Here is a 12,941-nt window from a genome sequence, read left to right on the forward strand (position 1 = left end):
TTTGGGGACAGTGTTTGGGTTCAGTGTTTGGGTTCAGTATTCAGGTACAGTGTTCAGGGACAGTGTTTGGGGACAGTGTTTGGGTTCAGTGTTTGGGTTCAGTATTCAGGTACAGTGTTCAGGGACAGTGTTTGGATATAGTGTTCAGGTACACTGTTCAGGGACAGTGTCTGGGTACAGTGCTTGGGTTCAGTGTTTGGGTTCAGTGTTCAGGGACAGTGCTTGGGTACAGTGTTTGGGTTCAGTGTTCAGGTACAGTGTTTGAGGATAGTGTTTGGGTTCAGTGTTCAGGTACAGTGTTTGAGGACAGTGTTTGGGTTCAGTGTTCAGGTACAGTGTTCAGGGACAGTGTTTGGGTTCAGTGTTCAGGTACAGTGTTCAGGTACAGTGTCTGGGTACAGTGTTTGGGTTCAGTGTTCAGGTACAGTGTTAGGGTACAGTGTTCAGGGACAGTGTTTGGGGACAGTGTTTGGGTTCAGTGTTTGGGGACAGTGTTTGGGTTCAGTATTCAGATAAAGTGTTCAGGTACAGTGTTTGGGGACAGTGTTTGGGTTCAGTGTTTGGGTTCAGTGTTCAGGTACAGTATTCAGGGACAGTGTTTGGGTACAGTGTTTGGGTACAGTGTTTGGGTACAGTGTTTGGGTTCAGTGTTCGGGGACAGTTTGAATACAATTTTCAGGTACAGTGTTCGACTACCGTATTCAGGGACAGTATTGAGGTACAGTGTTCAGGTACAGTGTTTGGATAGAGTGTTCGAGGACGGTGTTTCGATACAGTGTTTAGGGCCAATGTTCAGGTGTAGTGTTTGGGGACAGTGTTTGGGTTTGGGATTCCTGAAGAAGGGCTTATGCCCGAAACGTCGATTCTCCTGCTCCTTGGATGCTGCCTGACCTGCTGCGCTTTTCCAGCAACACATTTTTCAGCTCGACAGTGTTTGGGTACAGTGTTCAGGGATAGTATTGAGGTAAGTGTTCAGGAATGGTGTTTGGGTACAGTGTTGAGGGACAGTGTTTGGGAGTGCTTAAGGACAATGCTCTGGTACAGTGTTTGAGTACAGTTTTCAGGTACAGTGTTAGGATAGAGTGTTTAGGGACAGTGTTCAGGTACAGTGTTCATGTGCAGTGTTTGGATACCGTGTTCAGGTACAGTGTTTGGGTACAGTATTCAGGTATAGTGTTTGTGGACAGTGTTTGGGTTCAGTGTTCAAGTACAGTATTTAGGGACAGTGTCTGGGAGTGCTTAGGGACAGTGCTGTGGTATAGTGTTTGAGTACAGTGTTTAGGGACAGTGTTTGGGTACAGTGTTTGGTTATAGTGTTTAGGGACAGTGCTCACGTAAAGTGTTTGGGTACAGTGTTCGAGGACAGTGTTTGGATATAGTGTTCATATACAGTATTCAGGTACAGTCTTCAGGTATAGTGTCGGGGTCCAGTGATGGGGTACAGTGTTCACATACAGTGTTCAGGAACAGTGTTCAGGGATAGTGTTTGAATACAATGTTCAGGGACAGTATTGAAGTGCAGTGTTCAGGTACAGCATTCGAGCACAGTGTTTGAGTACTGTTTTCAGGTACACTGTTTGGATAAAGTGTTCGGGGATGGTCGTTGAGGACAGTGTTCAGGTACAGCGTGTGGGAACAGTGTTCAGAGAGGGTTTGGGTAGTGTGTTTGGGGACAGTGTTTGGGGACAGTATTAAAGTACAGTGTTTTGGTACAGTGTTCAGGTACAGTGTTTAGGCATAGTGTTTAGGAACAATGCTTACATACAATGTTTGGGTGCAGTGTTCTAGGACAGTGTTTGGGTACAGTGTTTGAGTACAGTTTTGAGGGACAGTGTTTGGGTACAGTGTTTGAGTACAGTGTTTAGGGAGAGTGTTTGGGGTTGTTGTTTTGGTGGAGAAAGTGAGGTCTGCAGATGCTGGAGATCAGAGCTGAAAATGTGTTGCTGGAAAAACACAGCAGGTCAGGCAGCATCCAAGGAACAGGATAATCGACGTTTCAGGCATAAGCCCTTCTTCAGGAATGAGGAAAGTGTGTCCAGCAGGCTAAGATAAAAGGTAGGGAGGAGGGGTGTTGGAAATGCGATAGGTGGAAGGAGGTCAAGGTGAGGGTGATAGGCCGGAGTGGGGTGGGGGCGGAGAGGTCAGGAAGAAGATTGCAGGTTAGGAAGGCGGTGCTGAGTTCTAGGAATTTGACTGAGACAAGGGATTTGACTGCTGCGCTTTTCCAGCAACACATTTTCAGTTGTTGTTTTGGTACAGTGTTGAGGGAGTGTTCAGGTACAGTGTTTGGGTGCAGTGCTCTGCGACAGTGTTTGGGATCCATGTTTGGGTACAGTGTTTAAGTACAGTGTTTAGGGACAATGTTTATGAGTGCTTAGGGACAGTGCTCTGGTACAGTGTTTGGGTACAGTGTTCGTGCACAGTGTTTGGGTACAATGTTTAGAGACAGTGTTCAGGTACAGTGTTCGAGTACAGTGTTTTAGTACAGTGTTCAGGTGCCGTGTTTGGGTACAGTGTTCAGGTACAATGTTTAGGTACAGTGAATGGGTATAATATTTGGTGACAGTGTTTGGGTACAGTGTTAGGGAATGGTGTTTGGGTACAGTGTTCAGGTATAGTGTTTGGGTACAGTGTTCGGGGTCAGTGTTTTGTACAGTGTTTAGGGACAGTGTTTAGAGACAGTGTTCAGGTACAGCGTTCGAGTACAGTGTTCAGGTGCCATGTTTGGGTATAGTGTTCAGGTACAATGTTTAGGTACAGCAAATGGGTATAGTACTTGGTGACAGTGTTTGGATACAGTGTTAGGGAATGGTGTTTGGGTACAGTGTTCAGGAACAATGTTTAGGTACAGTGTTCAGGTACAGTTTTCTGGGACAGTATTTGTGTACAGTGTTTGAGTATAGTTTGAGTACCCAATCTGGGTATAGTGATTGGGTAGCGTTTAGGTACAGTGTTCAGATACAGTGTTTGGGGACAGTATCCTGGGACAGTGTTTGGATACAATGTGAGCGAATAGGGTTTGGTTACAGTGTTCAGGTATAGTGTTTGGAGACAGTGTTCTGGGACAGTGTTTGGATACAGTGTTCAGGAATGGTGTTTGGGTACAGTGTTGAGGGACAGTGTTTGGGAGTGCTTAGGGACATTTGAGACAGTGTTTGGATACAGTGTTCAGGGATGGTGTTTGGGTACACTGTTTTGGGACAGTGTTCAGGTACAATGTTTGGATACAGTGTTCTGGACAATGTTTGGGTACAGTGTTTGGGGTTGGTATTTAGGGACACTTTTCAGGTACAGTGTTTGGGTGTAGTGTTCTGGGACAGTGTTTGGGAACAGAGTTTGATTTCAGTGTTTAGGGACAGTGTTTAGGTACAGTGTTCGGGTGCAGTGTTTGGGTACAGAATTCAAGTACAGTATTTGGGTATAGTGATTGGGTAGCGTTTAGGTACAGTGTTCAGGTACAGTGTTTGGGGACAGTATCCTGGGACAGTGTTTGGATACAATGTGAGCGAATAGGGTTTGGTTACAGTGTTCAGGTATAGTGTTTGGAGACAGTGTCTGGGCACATTGTTCAGCTACAGTATTTAGGGACAGTGTTCTTGTATGATGTTTAGGAGCAGTGTCTGGGCACAGTGTTCCGGTATGGTGTTTTGGGACAGTATTCGGGTACAGTGTTCTGGGATAGTGTTTGGGTACAGTGTTTGAGTACAATGTTTAGGTACAGTGTTTGGTGATAGTATTTGGGGAAAGTGGGGTCAGTGTTTGGGCACAGTGTTCGAGCACAGTGTTTGAGTACAGTTTTCAGGTACAGTGTTAGGATAGAATGTTTAGGGACAGTGTTCAGATGCAACATTTAGGGACAGTATTCAGGTACAGTGTTCTGGGACAGTGTTTGGATACAGTGTTCAGGAATGGTGTTTGGGTACAGTGTTGAGGGACAGTGTTTGGGAGTGCTTAGGGACAGTGCTCTGGTACAGTGTTTGAGTACAGTTTTCAGGTACAGTGTTAGGATAGAGTGTTTAGGGACAGTGTTCAGGTGCAATGTTTTGGGACAGTATTCAGGTACAGTGTTCTGGGACAGTGTTCAGGAATGGTGTTTGGGTACAATGTTTAGGGACAGTGTTCAGGTACAGTGTTTTGGTACAGTGTTATGGTACTGTTTTTGGGTACAGTTTTCTGGGACAAGTATTTGTGCACAGTGTTAGAATACAGTGTTTCGGGACAGTGTTTGGGCACAGTGTTCAGGGATGGTGTTTGGGTACAATGTTTTGGGACAGTGCTCAGGTGCAGTGTTTGGGTACAGTGTCCTCGGACAGTGTTTGGGTACAGTGTTTTAGTGCACTGTTTAGAGACAGTGGGGTTAGTGTTTGGATACAGTGTTCAGGTACAGTGTTTGGGTTCAGTATTCTGGAAGAGTGTTTGTGTACAGTGTTTGAGTACAGTGTTTAGAACTAGAGTTTGGGTAGAGTGTTTGGTGACAGTTTTTTGATACAGTGTGAGGAAATAGTGTTTGGTTACAGTATTCAGGTACCGTGTTTGGGCACAATGTTCAGGTACAGTGTTCAGGTACGGTGTTCAGGAACAATGTCTGGCATAGTGTTCCGGTATGGTGTTTTGGGACAGTATTCGGGTACAGTGTTCTGGGACAGTGTTTGGGTACATTGTTTGAATACAATGTCTAGGTACAGTGTTTGGGGACAGTGGGGTCAGTGTTTTGGTACAGTGTTCAGGTTCAGCATTTGGGTACAGTGAATGGGTATAGTTCTTGGTGACCATGTTTGGATACAGTGTTAGGGATTAGTGTTTGGGTACAGTGTTCAGATACAGAGATTTGGGAAAGAGTTTGAATACAGTGTTGCGGAACAGTTTTTGGGTATAGTTTTCTGGGGCACGTATTTGTGCACAGTGTTTGAATACAGTGTTTAGGGAAAGTCTTTGGGTACAGTGTTCAGGGACAGTGTTTGGGTACAGTGTTTTGGTACAGTTTTTGGATACAGTTTTCTGGGACACGTATTTGTGCACAGTGTTTGAATGCTGTGTTTAGGGACAGTGTTTGGGTACAGTGTTCAGGGACAGTGTTTGTGTGCACTGTTTAGAGACAGTGTTTCGGGTACAGAGTTCAGGTACAGTGTTTGTGTGCAGTATTCTGAGAGAGTGCTTGTGTACAGTGTTTGAGTACAGTGTTTATGGACAGTGTTTGGGTACAGCATTTGGGGACAGTGATTGGGTACAGTGTTTGGTGACAGCTTTTGATACACCGTGAGGGAATGACGTTTGATTACAGTGTTCAGGTACAGTGTTTGGGGACAGTGTTTGGGAATGCTGTTTGTGTACAGTGTTTGGGAACAGTGTTCAGATACAGTATTTGGGTATCGTGATTGGGTACTGTGTTTATGGACAGTGTTCAGGTGCAGTGCTTTTTGGGACAGTGATTATGTACAGTGTTTAGTGACAGTTTTTGGATACAGCGTGAGGGTATGGTGTTTGGTTACAGTGTTCAGGTGCAGTGTTTGGATACAATATTCAGGTACAGTGTTTGGGTAAAGTTTTTGGGTACAGTTTTCTGGACAAGTATTTGTGCACAGTGTTTGAATACAGTGTTTAGGAACAGTGTTTAGGTACAGTGTTCAGGGACGGTGTCTGGGTACAGTGTTAAGGAATACTGCTCAGGGACAATATTTGGGGAAAATCTTTGGGACCAGTGTTCATGTTCAGTCTTTAGGTGCAGTGTTTAGGGACAGTGTTTAGGTTTGGTGTTCTGGTGCAGTGTTTAGGGACAGTGTTTAGGTTTGGTGTTCTGGTGCAGTGTTTAGGGACAGTGTTTAGGTTTGGTGTTCTGGTGCAGTGTTTAGGGACAGTGTTTAGGTTTGGTGTTCTGGTGCAGTGTTTAGGGACAGTGTTTAGGTTTGGTGTTCTGGTGCAGTGTTTAGGGACAGTGTTTAGGTTTGGTGTTCTGGTACAGTGTTTAGGGACAGTGTTTAGGTTTGGTGTTCTGGTGCAGTGTTTAGGGACAGTGTCCAGTGACAATGTTTGCATACAGTGTTTAGGGACACTGTTTGGGTGCAGTGTTTGGGGACAGTGTTTGGGTACAGTGTTCAGGTACAGTATTTAGGGTCAGTATTCAGGTACAATGTTTGGGTATAGTGTTTGGGGACGGTGTTCAGGTACAGGGTTTGGATACAGTGTTCGGGATGGTGTTTGGATACATTGTTCAGGTACAATATTTAGGGTCAGTGCCCAGGTAAAATGTTGAGGGACAGTGTTCAGGTACAGTGTACAGATACTGTGCTTGGGTACAATGTCCATGGAAAGAGTTTGGGGACCGTGTGCATGTACAGTGTTTGCTTACAGTGTTTGGGTACACTGTTTGAGGACAGTGTTTGGGTACTGTGTTCAGGGAAAGAGCTTGGGGACAGTGTTTGGGCACAGTGTTCAGGTACAGTATTTAGGGTCAGTGTTTAGGTACAATGTATGGGTACAGGGTTTTTCAACAGTATTCAGATTCAGTGTTTGGGGAGAGTGTTCAGGGACAGTGTTTGGGTACAGTGCATAGATTCAGTGTTTAGATACAGTGTTTGAGGACAGTGTTTGGGTACAGTGGGCAGCACGGTGGCACAGTGGTTAGCACTGCTGCCTCACAGCGCCAGAGACCCGGGTTCAGTTCCCGCCTCAGGTAACTGTCTGTGTGGAGTTTGCACATTCTCCCCGTGTCTGCGTGGGTTTCCTCCGGATGCTCCGGTTTCCTCCCACAGTCCAAAGATGTGCAGGTCAGGTGAATTGGCCATGCTAAATTGCCCATAGTGTTAGGTAAAGGGGTAAATGTAGGGGAATGGGTGGGTTGCGCTTCAGCGGGTCGGTGTGGACTTGTTGGGCCGAAGGACCTGTTTCCAGGGTTTGAGGGCAGTATTTGGGTACAGTGTTTGGGCACAGTGTTTGGGTAGCTTGTTTGTGGAAAGAGTTTGGGAACAGTGATTCAGGGACAGTGTTTGGGTACAGTGTTTAGGTACAGTGTTTGGGTACAATTTTCAGGGACAGTGTTTGGGTACACTGTACAGGTACAGTGTTTAGGGACAGTGCTCAGGTACAGTGTTTAGGTACAGTGTTCAGGTACAATGTTTGTGTACAGTGTTCAGGTACAATGTTTGTGTACAGAGTTTGGGCCCAGTGTTCAGGGACAGTGTTTGTATACAGTGTTTGGGGACAGTGTTCAGGAAAGATGTTTGGGTATAGTGTTTAGTGACAGCATTCAGGTACAGTGCCTGGGTACAGTGTTTAGGAACACTGTACAGGTAGAATGTGTGTGTACAGTGTTCAGGTACAGAGTTAAGGGACTGTCTTTAGGGACAGTATTGCGGTACACTGTTTTAGTATAGTGTTTGAGTATACTGTTCAGGGACAGTGTGTGGGTACAGTGTTCAGGCACAGTGTTTGGGTACAGTGTTTGGGGGCCGTGTTCAGGTACAGGGTTTGGGGACGGTGTCTGGGTACAGTATTTAGGGACAGTGTTCAGGTACAATGTATGAGTACAGGGTTTGGCAACAGTGTTCAGGGACAGTGTTTGGGTTCAGTGTTTAGATACAGTGTTTGCAGACATTGTTTGGGGACAGTATTTGGGTACAGTGTACAGGTACAGTGTTTGGGGAGTGTGTTTGTGGAAAGAGTTTGGGAACAGTGGTTTGGGCAGAGTGGTTGGGTACAGAGTTCAGGAACAGTGCTCAGGGACAGTATTTGGTGAAAACCTTTGGGACCAGTGTTCAGGGACAGTGTCCAGTGACAATGTTTGGATACAGTGATTGGGGACAGTGTTTGGGGACAGTGTTCATGTACAGTGTTTGGGGACAATGTTTAGGGACAGTATTCAGGTACAGAGTTTGGGTACATTGTCCAGGGATAGTGTTTGGGTACAGTGTTTAGGGATATTGTTTGGGTACAGTGTTCAGGTACAGTGTTTGGGGACAGTGTTTGGGGACAGTATTCAGGTACAGTGTACAGGTACAGTGTTTGGGTACCATGTTCATGGAATGAGTTTGGGCTCCGCGTTCAGGTACAGTGTTTGCTTACAGTGTTTGGGTACACTATTTGAGCACAGTGTTTGGGTACTGTGTTCACATGCAGTGTTTTGGTACAGTATTTGGGTACAGTGTTCAGGTACAGTGTTTGGGTGCTTTGTTCAGGGCAAGAGCTTGGGGACAGTGTTTGGGCACAGTGTTCAGGTACAGTATTTAGGGTCAGAGTTCAGGTACAATATTTGGGAACGGTGTTCAGGTACAGGGTTTGGGTACAGTGTTTGGGGACGCTGTCTGGTTACAGTGTTTAGGGTCAGTGTTCAGATACAATGTATGGGTACAGGGTTTGGCAACAGTGTTTGGGTTCAGTGTTCAGGTTCGGTGTTTAGATACAGTGTTTGTGGACAGTGTTTGAGGATAGTATTTGGGTACAGTGTTTGGGTAGCGTGTTTGTGGAAAGAGTTTGGGAACAGTGGTTGGCTACAGCGTTCAGGCATAGTGTTCAAGTACAGTGTTTGGGTACAGTGTTCAGGGACAGTGTTTGGGTACAGTGTTTAGATGCAGTGTTTGTAGATAGTGTTTGGGGACAGTATTCGGGTATAGTGTACAGGTACAGTGTTTGGGTAGCATGTTCATGGAAAGAGTTTGGGAACAGTGGTTTGGGGACAGTGTTTGGGTACAGTGTTTAAGCAGAGTATTCAGGTACAATGTTTGGGTACAGTGTTCAGATACAATGTTTGTGTACAGTGTTTAGGGACATCGTTCAGGTATAGTGTTTGGGTACTGTGTTCAAGGACAGTGTTTAGGGACAGTATTCAGGTACAGTGTTTGGGTGCAGTGTTCAGATACAATATTTTGGTACAGTGTTTGGATACAGAGTTTAGGGACAGTGTTCAGGTACAGTGTTTGTGTACAGTGTTCAGAGATGGTGTTTGAGTACAGTGTTTAGGGTCAGTATTCAGGTACAATATTTGGGTACAGTGTTTGGGGACGGTGTTCAGGTACAGAGTTTGGGTACAGCATTCAGGGATGGTATCTGGGTTCAGTGTGTAGGAACAGTGTTCAGGGACAGTATTTGGCGAAAATCTTTGGTACAGTGTTTGGGTAGTGTGTTTGTGGAAAGTGTTTGCGAACAGTGGTTTGGGCCAGTGTTTGGGTGTAGTGTATAGGCATAGTATTCGGGTCCAGTGTTTGGGTACAGTGTTCAGGGACAGTGTTTGGGTTCAGTGTTTGGGTTCAGTGTTTAGATACAGTGTTTGCAGACAGTATTTGGGGACAGTATTCGGGTACAGTGTTTAGGGACAGTGTTTGGGTGCAGTGTTTAGATACAGTGTTTGCAGACAGTGTTTGGGGACAGTATTCAGGTACAGTGTTTGGGCACAGTGTTCAGGGACACTGTTTGGGTACACTGTGCAGGTACAGTGTTTGGCTGGCGTGTTCGTGGAAATAGCTTGGGAACACTGGTTTAGGGTACAGTGTTTAGGGACAGTGTTTGGGTGCAGTGTTTAGATACAGTATTTGGGTACAGTGTTTAGGCAGAGTATTCAGGTACAGTATTTGGGTACAGTTTTCCGGGACAGTGTTTGGGTACAGTGTACACGTACAGTGTTTAGAGACAGTGCTCAGGTGCAGTGTTTGGGAACAGTGTTCAGGTACAGTGTTTGCATACTGTGTTTAGGTACAATGTTTGGGTACAGTGTTCAGGTGCAGTGTTTGGGTACAGTGTTTAGGGACATGGTTCAGGTACAGTGTTCAGGTACAATGTTCAAGGACAGTGTTTAGGGACATTGTTCAGGTACAATGTTTGGGTACAGTGTTTGGGCCCGGTGTTTGGGTACAGTGTTCAGGGACTGTGTTTAGATATAGTGTTTGTATACAGTGTTCAGGGACAGTGTTTCAGGACAGTGTTTAGGACTGTGTTCAGGTACAGTGTTTGCGTACAGTGTTTCGGGACAGTGTCTGGGTACAGTGTTTAGGGACACTGTGCAGGTAGAATGTGTGTGTACCATGTTCAGGTACAGAGTTAAGGGACAGTGTTTAGGGACAGTATTGGGGTACACTGTTTTAGTATAGTGTTTGGGTATACTGTTCAGGGACAGTGTTTGGGTACATTGTTCAGACCTGGTGTTTGGGTACAGTGTTCAGGGATAGTATTTGGGTTCAGTGTTCAGGTACAGTGTTTAGGGACATGTTTAGGTGTAGTGTTTGGGTACAGTGTTCAGGGACAGTATTTGGGTTCAGTGTTCAGGTACAGTGTTTAGGGACAGTGTTTAGGTGCAGTGTTTGGGTACAGTGTTCAGGGACAGTGTTTCAGGACTGTGTTTAGGGACAGTATTTGAGTCCAGTGTTCAGGTACAGTGTTTAGGGACTGTGTTCAAATACAATGTTTATGTACAGTGTTGAGGGACTGTGTTCAGGGTCAGTGTTTGGGGACAGTGTTCAACGACAGTATTCAGGTGCAGAGCACAGGCCCAGTATTTGGGTACATTGTTCAGGGAAAGTCTTTGGGAACAGTGTTTGGGTATAGTGTTCAGACACACTGTTTAGGGACAGTGTTCATGTACAGTCTTTGGGTATAGTGTTTAGGCACAGTATTCAGGTACAGTGTTTGGGTACAGTGTTCAGGTACAGTGTTTGGGTACAGTGTTCAGGGACAGTGTTTGGGTACAGTGTTCAGGGACAGTGTTTGGGTAGTGTTCAGGGATGGTGTTTGGTGCCAGTGTTCAGGCACAGTGTTTAGGATACAGTGTTCAGGTACAGTGTTCGGGGATGGTATTTGGGTACAGTGTTCAGGGATGGTGTTTGGGTATAGTGTTTAGGGACAGCGTTCAGGTACAGTGTTTAGGAAAGGTGTTCAGGGACCGTGTTTGAGGTTTTGGGGACAGTGTTCATGTTCAGGTACAGTGTTTGTGTAGTGTTCAGGGACAATGTTTTGGGACAGTGTTTAAGGACAGTATTCTGGTACAATGTTTGGGTACAGTGTTTAGGAACACTATTTAGGGGCAGTGTTTAGGAACAGTGTTTGGGTACAGTGTTCTGGGTTAGTGTTTAGGTACAGCGTTTAGGGACAGTGTTTGGGTACAGTGTTTGGGGACAGAGTTCAGGTTCAGTGTTCAGGTTCAGTGTTCAGGTACAGTGTTTGTGGACAATGTTCAGATACAGTGTTCAGGTGCAGTGTTTATGTACAGTGTTTGGGGATAGTGTTTAGCTACAGTGTTCAGGTCCAATGTTTCAAGACAGTATTCAGGTACAGTGTTTGCATACAGTGTTCAGGTCCAATGTTTGGGTACAGTGTTTATGGACTGTGCTTGGGTACAGTGTTTAGGGACACTGTTCGGGTACAGAGTGTAGGTACAGTGTTCAAATACAGAGTTACGGAACAGTGTTTAGGGACAGTATTTGGGTACAGTGTTTCAGTATAGTGTTTGGGAATAGTGTTCAGGGACAGTGTTCAGGTACAGTGTTTGGGTACAGTTTTCGGCGACAATGTTTGAGTAAAGGTTTTGGGGACAGTGCTTGGGTACAGTGTTCATATACAGTGTTTAGGGACAGTATTCAGGTACAGTGTTTGAGCGCAGTGTTAGGGTTCAGTGTTCAAGTACTGTGTTTGGAAACAGTGTTTGGGAATAGCGCCCAGGTGGGTTTTTGGCTACAGTGTTCAGGGACAGTGTTCAGGTACAGTGTTCGGGTACAGTGTTCAGGTACAGTGTTTGGGTACAGTGTTCAGGTACAGTGTTCAGGTACAGTGTTTGTGTACTTTGTTCAGGGAAAGTGCTTGGGGACAATGTTTAGGTACACGGTTTAGGGACAGTATTTCGGTACGGTTTTTGCTTGCTATGTTCAGTACAGTGTTTAGCTACAGTGTTTGGGTACAGAGTTTAGGGACAGTATTCAGGTACAGTGTTAGCATACAGTGTTCAGGTACAGAGTTTGAGTGCAGTGTTTGGGTACAGTGTTTAGGTATAGTGTTTGGGAATGGTATTTTGGTACAGTGTTAAGTTACAGTTTTTGGGCCCAGTATTTGGGTACAGTGTTCAGGGACAGTGTCTGGAAACAGTGTTTGGGTACACTGTTTAGGTATAGTGTTTGGGGGACAGCGTTAAGGTACAGTGTCTGGGTACAGTGTTTAGGAAAGGTGTTCAAGGACAGTGTCTGGAATAAGGCTTTGGAGACAGTGTTCATGTTCAGGTGCAGTGTTCAAGGACAGTATTCAGGTACATTATTTCAGGACAGTGTTTGGGTAGAGCATTCAGGGATAGTGTTTAGGGATAGTGTTTATGGGTAGTGTTCAGGTACAAGGTATAGCTACAGTATTCAGGTACCGTGTTTGCATATAATATTCTGATACAGTGTTCAGGTGCAATGTTTGCGTACAGTGTTTGGGGATAGTGTTTAGCTAGTGTTCAGATCCAATGTTTCAGGACAGTATACAGGTACAGTGTTTGCATATAGTGTTCAGGTACAGTTTTTGTGTCCAGTGTTCGGGGACAGTGTCTGAGTACAGTGTTTGGGGACAGTGTTTGGATACAGTGTTTGTGTACAGTGTTCAGGTATAGTGTTTGGGTACAGTGTTTAGGAACAGTGTCTGGGTATAGTGTTTGGGCACAGTGTTCAGATACAGAGTTAAGGGACAATGTTTAGGGACAGTATTTGGGTATAGTGTTTAGGCACAGTGTTCGGGGACAGTGTTCAGTGATAGTGTTTGGGTAAGGCTTTGGGGATAGCGTTTGTGTACAGTGTTCAGGTACAGTGTTTGTGTACAGTGTTTGGGTGCAGTGTTTGAGCGCAGTGTTAGGGTACAGTGTTCAGGTACTATGTTTAGTGTTGATGTTTGGAACAGTGTTTGGGAATAGTGTTCAGGTCCAGTTTTGTGTAGTGTTCAGGGACAGTGACAGGGTACAGTGTTCAGATACAGTGTTTGAGTACAGGCATTCAGGT

The 12,941-nt window shown here is 45.2% G+C and overlaps 1 protein-coding gene across 2 annotated transcripts in view; it reads right to left on the reverse strand.

Moving 5' to 3' along the window:
• ca10a (carbonic anhydrase 10 (inactive)a) overlaps positions 1 to 12,941 on the reverse strand; it is a 723,416-nt gene that overhangs the window by 9,643 nt on the left and 700,832 nt on the right. The window lies entirely within an intron of this gene.

Source organism: Chiloscyllium plagiosum, unplaced genomic scaffold (genome assembly GCF_037043375.1).
Source record: "Chiloscyllium plagiosum isolate Xiang-an unplaced genomic scaffold, Cpla_swu_hap1 HiC_scaffold_25, whole genome shotgun sequence".
Taxonomy (NCBI): domain Eukaryota; kingdom Metazoa; phylum Chordata; class Chondrichthyes; order Orectolobiformes; family Hemiscylliidae; genus Chiloscyllium; species Chiloscyllium plagiosum.